The 6,860-nt window shown below is 36.6% G+C and overlaps 1 protein-coding gene across 1 annotated transcript in view; it reads right to left on the bottom strand.

The window, feature by feature from the left end:
- Positions 1 to 4,033, bottom strand: part of LOC144964377 (corticotropin-releasing factor receptor 2-like) — a gene marked incomplete in the record, with an annotated part of 220,211 nt that extends 216,178 nt beyond the window's left edge. The window contains 1 exon segment of the mRNA XM_078898552.1: positions 3,601 to 4,033.
- Between the last annotated feature and the right edge of the window lie 2,827 nt (positions 4,034 to 6,860).

Consider the following 6,860-nt stretch of genomic DNA (forward strand, 5'->3'; position numbering starts at 1 on the left):
CCTTCCTTCTCAACGAGGATTTATTGAGTCAAAGAGGCAAATGCAGTTCTGTGGCAGGAGCCAAAAATTCGTATTTATACGAACTTTTCGTGGTACTTTGCAGTTCTGTGTATCTCGGCTATGATTAACTTTTCTGTCCGAGTTTCTAATAAATTTGATTTTGTCTTGACGTCTGCCGGTGGCAATAATTAGTTATGGCACCTCTTATTTGTCGGGGAATTTCATGTTATCTTGTTAGCCGAGAAACCGATATTTATTGGAAGTAAAATCAATTTGAAAGTGAAAAGAGAACAACAAATAAATTGTGACCCATCGTCTCAAAACGGTATTATGTCGGAACGAACCATATGCTTAAAAGCCGAATTAAATGCTAAACTGGTGAAAAATATACATTGTTGTTGGCATTAGCACTCTAAAATATGGTATCCATTCTCCTGAATAAAACGTACAAACTCTACACAAGTTTGATATTTCTGACTATAAATTCAATTTTCATCATCTTAACCATCCCGACTTAATACCGTTTTGAGGCGAAGGGTCACAATTAAGCGTATCTAATTCAATTTTTACACATTTTGAATGTATCGTGTGTTCATAATGTAATTATGATGAATCTACAACACATTGTCCTCAATAGAGACCTAAAACACCTTCAAAAAAACAAAGAATTAAAATCAAAGGAAGACCTTACGGAATTAGCATCCACAGCAAAAGACCGTGAACTGTGGAAAGAAATGACACAGAAGATTAGAGAGGCAGCCGAGGCGTCCCGATCGGATGATTAGGAAGCGAAAGGCCTTAAGTCAGTAAGTCAGTCTACAACACGTCGTAAAACAGCTATAATATATTATATTTATACAACTGATTGGAGACATAAGTAAAATTTCCTCTTGGTAACTAACGGCCAAGTTGTGTCAATTGTCTTTTTAATTTTAGCATTTTTGAAATATCCATCACTGCTTTAGGCTAAGAACTTATTGCCACCTGAGTCAAGTTAGGTAAATGTTGTACTGCTTTACTTAAAATAGAAATGCTAGGTATAAAAATACACGCTCAGTATTAACTCCCTCACTCCTAGATATTTTTGCTACTTTTCAAAATTGTAAAAAAAGTTATTTTAATTGAGTATGTGTATAGATCGTTTTATTGAACTATCATTAACATGTCAAAATTTAGAACATTAGCTTTGATTTTAAGCCTTTTGTCTCAGAAAAATGTAATAAATTGGCATGAGGTAAAAGTAACCCGGGGTATACTACGGATATAGTCGGTGTTAGGGTTGAGTGAGTTAATAGCTTACCTCTGTCAAAAGTCGAGAAACGGTGACGATTTTAGCATTAATGTAATGACCAATAGTCACCATGAAATTAATCCATCCATCAAAGCCATAAGGCCCATCAAAAAGTCATAAATAATTTATCCCGGTTTCTGTCGTGGTAACCAGCAACAATTGCAATTGCTAGCTACCATTTTGATAAGACGTAGTGAATATATCGCGAGCAGCAAACTTGGATTACTTTAGTAAAAATTTTCTACGAATGTGTTTCTGTCGGCTTTTATAAACCCCTCATAGCTCGAAATTTCATTTTTGTAACGTAATTATTAGCAAAACAAGACTATATCACAACAATACTGAAAAACTCAAAAAAGTTTTTACGAATGTGTTTCTCTCGGCTTTTATAAACTCGGCATAGACCAAGAGTCTAGTTGGAAATTTCATTATTATAACGTAATTATTATAAAAACAAGACGATATCACAACAGTAATGAAAAACTCAAAATTGTTTGATTTTCGTTACCCGACGTGATAACAAGATTATGTGTAAGCAATCTTCGGGAAATTGATCGTGTTCTAAAGACGCTCGCATGAAAAATGTCAAAACAGAACAATACAAAAACAAAACAAATCAAAATATTATTGTATTTCTGATTTTGAAAAGTCATCGGTAGAAAATCTAATTTAGTTTATTAACCATTTAACTGTGGTACTCTGGAAAAAACTCTTTTGGAAATTTGGCCAGAAAACTCGTCCTTCAGACATCGATCGAATTAAAATTTAACTGACCCTCTTCTTGGCAAAAAAAAAAAACAAACCCAAACCAGGGATCTCGTGAGGTCTTCCTAAAAGTCACAGGTTTGAGAGTTTTTCATTTAAATCGATCGATATTTTAAGGACGAGTTTTCAGGCCAAATTTTTGAATATGAGATTTTCCAAAGTTCACCAGAGTTCAATGGTGTCCGTAACATTTGTTTTGATATGATTAGAATTTGTCCTCCTGTTATTTCCATTTGTCGACATCAATTTCTAGTTTCTTTCATGTGGACATGTCTTATCCTCCTCCTCCTCCTCTTCCTCTTCCTCATCATCTTTATCATCATCATCATCATCATCATCATCATCATCATCATCATCATCATCATCATCATCATCATCATCACCATCACCAACATTTTTTTAAAAATTGAGCTTTTATATAGCGCAATATCCACTTAAATGTGCTCAAAGCGCTTTACAAGGTCAACAGCAACATTTAACATGTAGGACGGGACATGATCATCATCATCAAATGGACATATTTTTTTAAAGGAATGGAGAACTCATCTCTTGAATGACAAATCTCCTCCATCACGGGATATACAACCCACTTTGGGAAAAATACTCACATTCAAAATTATGACCAGAAAACTCGTCCTTCAAATATCGATCGATTTACTTGATCCTCGTCTTCTCAAAAATTCTCAAACCTGGGACTTGACGGAATACTCCGTGATGTCCCGGATTGGAGAGCTGTTGTCAAGATGAGGGTTATTAAGAAAAAAAAGTTGATCTTTTATATAGAGCAAAAATATTCGCTAAACGTGCTCAAAACGCTTTTTGTACGGCTATGGTTAGGGGTATGCATCGCTTCGGGTCGGAAGTCTGGGTTCGAGTCTCGCGCTCGGCGCATTTGGGTCCTTGGAAAGGCTCTTTACTCCATCTCTCACGTACTCGGTGTAAAATGAGTACCTGGCGTTAAAAGCTGTCTTTGTCCAAAATTGTAATATCGCCTAACAGGGGATGTACCGGCCTACATGTTAAATGTTGCTGTTGACCAGGGACCTTGTAAAACGCGTTGAGCGCATTTAGTTTTCACTTATAAAGCTAAAAAAGTACAGGATTACGCCGACTGAAAGTGTAAAAACACAGACGATCGTTCGGCAAAAATTGAGTGAAAATTGCATTATATTATATATATATATATATATATATATATATATATATATATATATATATATATATATATATATATATATTATATATATTAACAGGGCGTCCCTGGCCAACAGTAACATGTAACATATAGGACGAGACATGACGCCTGTTACGCGATATTACAATTTTTTTTCAACAGAGACAACGCTGTTAACTGCCAGGTACTCAATTTACACCTGAGTACGATGAGAGAATGTGAGTAATGATCATTTTCCAAGGACTCAACTATGCGCCGAACGAGGCTCGAACCCAGAACCTTCCGATCCAAAAAGCGAGTGACATACCATAAGACCACATAGCCGCGCAAACAAAGGGAATTAATTAATTGAAATAATTCGGACTCTTACCTCGTCAAAAATCAAGCGATCGTGTAAGTAGAATCTCATTCCAAAACTAATGTTAAACCAAGCCAAGTACCAGATACTGCCCGTTATTATACTTGTATATTTTGTTATAACATTATGCTTGTAGCGTCAACAACATCGACCAAAAAACGTAATGGTTTGCACTTAAAGGATTAAGACACGTTATTAACGCCTTATTTTTGTTCGACGTGCACTTATTTTCAGGTCTGACAACCCCATTCATTATGGGCTCATTGTTGCAATGGAAATTTCCAAAAAAAAAACAAAAAAAAAAAAAAAAAAAAAAAAAACTTGTCAGACCTTCATATATGTACACGTCAATTCTGTTCATTTCTTGATTGTGCATTTACTGGTTACGTCACCCCCCCCCCCCCTCCTCCCCGCCGCCCCTTCTCATTGATAAAGTTCAACGTACCGAGGCTTAATTTTTTTCTCAGCGTAACTATAATTCACAGACGAGATAGGCGTTTTAAGCGTTGTATCCCAATAGGGTATTCACAATGGGTTAAGGGTTGTATCCCAATAGGGTATTCATAATGAACTCGTTAAGAGCCTTGTATCTTAAGAGGGTATTCACAATGAACTGTCACGTGACCGATATGTTAAAGGATTAACTTCGACAACTTATTGATTACCTGACGTAGCGGACAAGATTGCGTGTTTTTTTTCAACTAGTTATCTACCGTACTCTGGCAAAACACGTATTAAAAAATTTTGGCCAGGAAACTCGTCCTTTACAAATTGATCGATTTAAATGACACTCACCTGGAAAAGGCTCTCAAACCTGGGACTTAAATGAACCTCGCGAAGTCCCAGGTTTGAAAGGGTTTTTTTTTACAAGATGGGTGTCATTTAAACCGATTGATATTTGAAGGACGAGTTTTCTGGCCAAATTTATAAATACTTGTTTTTCCAGAGTTTGGCAGTTAACTGGTTAACCAAAATGCTCGTCATTTAGCAATTGACGTTTACGTCTATTCAACGTTAAAGACAATCAGAAATGACAAGTCAATCTGCTGTACAATGACAAAAAGCCTTTTTAAAATGTTTGGCCACAAAACGTTTACTTATCATAATATTTCATTATCAATCCATTAAAATGATTCAAAACTTTCGCAAAATTCTTAAATCCCAGATATATAATTTATATTAGGAACAAGAATTTCAATTTAATAAATTTTTGTCATTTTTGAGGTCATTACAATCGATTGATTTAGAATAAAATGCTAAAATGTAAAAAGGCTTTTTGTCAATGAAGGTCAGGGTGTGATATGATATATGGTATATCGAGTTATCCCCCCTTGTGTCTTTTGATCGGGCAATATTGATTCATCTTATTGTAACCATAGCATGTTTGGGTGTATTATAATATATTGTATATAACCTGCAATTTCGTAAAATATCATTCATAAGCTGTAACGTTTTGAAATAACATTCAAAAGGCCTTTGATATCGTCTTCATAATGCAGGTTTATAATGTCAACTTTACCTTGACATATGTGTGCGGATATGTGGTGTAGTGGTATGACACAATCCTTCGGATCGGAAGGTATTGGGTTCGAATCCCTATATGAGCGGCGAATAGTTGAGTCATTGAAAAACGCTCTTTACTCACACTCTCCCACCGTACTCTGGTGTAAAATAAGTACCTTGCTGTTAACTAGCGTTGTCTCTGTCGGAAAAAAATAATTGATTATCGCCTAACAGACGTCATGTCTCGTTCTACAGTTTAATTGTTGCTGTTGGTAAGGAGCCCCTTGTAAATTGCTTAAGAGAAATTATGTTGAAATCAGATTCACAAGACCTATAATATGACGGCGGGATAGCTTGGTTCAGCGGATGATCTTTGCTTCGTACCCGAACGCTGCGCTCTGTGGTTTAGAACAATTCACCTCGCCCTAGTTTACTTTTTGGCGCTGCACTACGGCTGACGCCTGAGTTATTCCAGTTTTCTCATGGAATAGGCCATGAAGACAAATTTCCCCTTGGAGATGGATAAGGGGATTTTTTTTAAATTTCATTATGCAGGTTTATATACGTGCTCAAATCACTTTACAAGCGGTCGCTAATCAACAGCAACACTTAACATGTAGAACGGGACATGCCGCTTGTTAGGCGATAACACAATGGTTTATTTTTTTTTCGACAGAGATAACGATGCTAACGGTCAGGTACTCATTTTACACTTGAATACGGTGAGAGAATGAAAAATAAAGAGACTTTTCCAAGGACTCAACAATGCGCCTCTCACAGCGGGATTCGAACCCTGGACCTTCCGAACCACTAAACCAGGGTGGCTCAGCGGTACGGTCTTTGATTCCCACCCGGCTGGTACCGAGTTCGATCACCCGCCGCTGCGCTGTTTGACCTTGAGCATGTCACCACCTCGCCCCAACTCACTTTGCACTGATGCACTGCGGTTAACGCCTGGGTTTTTTTCCAGTCTTCCCTTGGAATAGACCCTAGAGAAAATTTTCCCAATGGGATGAAAAAAGAGAATTTTATTTATTTAACATCAATTATATAGCCTTTCTATCGCAGAGCATTTGTGACCCCTCGTCTCAAAACGGTATTAAGTCGGGATTATTAAGATGCTGAAAATGAAATTTGTAGCCAGAAATATCGTACTTAAGTTGAGTTTATATGCGTTATAGAGGAGAAGGAATATCATATTTTATTGTGCTAAATACCAACGTTTCATATTTTTGACCAGTTTAACTATAATTTGACTTTTTATCATCTGGCCCATCCCGACATAATACCGTTTTGAGACGAAGGGTCGCATTTGTCCTTTATAAATGATTGTAGTCAACGTGCACCTATTTGCAGTTCTGATAACCCAAATCATTACGGCCTCATTGTTGTAATGGGAATCTCAAAAAAAGTGACGCAAAATATTAATGTCCATTACAACAATGCTAAACTCGGCCTATAGGTGGGTTCGGATGACAGACCTGCATATATGTATACATCGGTTGTGGTGTAATGTTAACAAGTTCAAATACGCTTGTTCTGTGATATTCTGTGGTCTTTAATTAAGAATGATAGCCCTTGAAGGGATATTCAGTGCGTCAATTAAAAAAAGAATTTACGAATCCTCTAATTGCTACAGACACTGGATTAAATTTTTTTTTTAAACCAAAAAAAAAAAAACCCAAACAAACAAAAACAAGAGCATTAATATAGATAGAATGCGCTTGGCCAAGGAGTTCACAACATTGCCATCCGGAAGTATAACGGAC

Source organism: Berghia stephanieae, chromosome 2 (genome assembly GCF_034508935.2).
Source record: "Berghia stephanieae isolate SIO BIC M18660-M18661 chromosome 2, UCSD_Bste_1.3, whole genome shotgun sequence".
NCBI classification, from domain to species: Eukaryota; Metazoa; Mollusca; class Gastropoda; order Nudibranchia; family Aeolidiidae; genus Berghia; species Berghia stephanieae.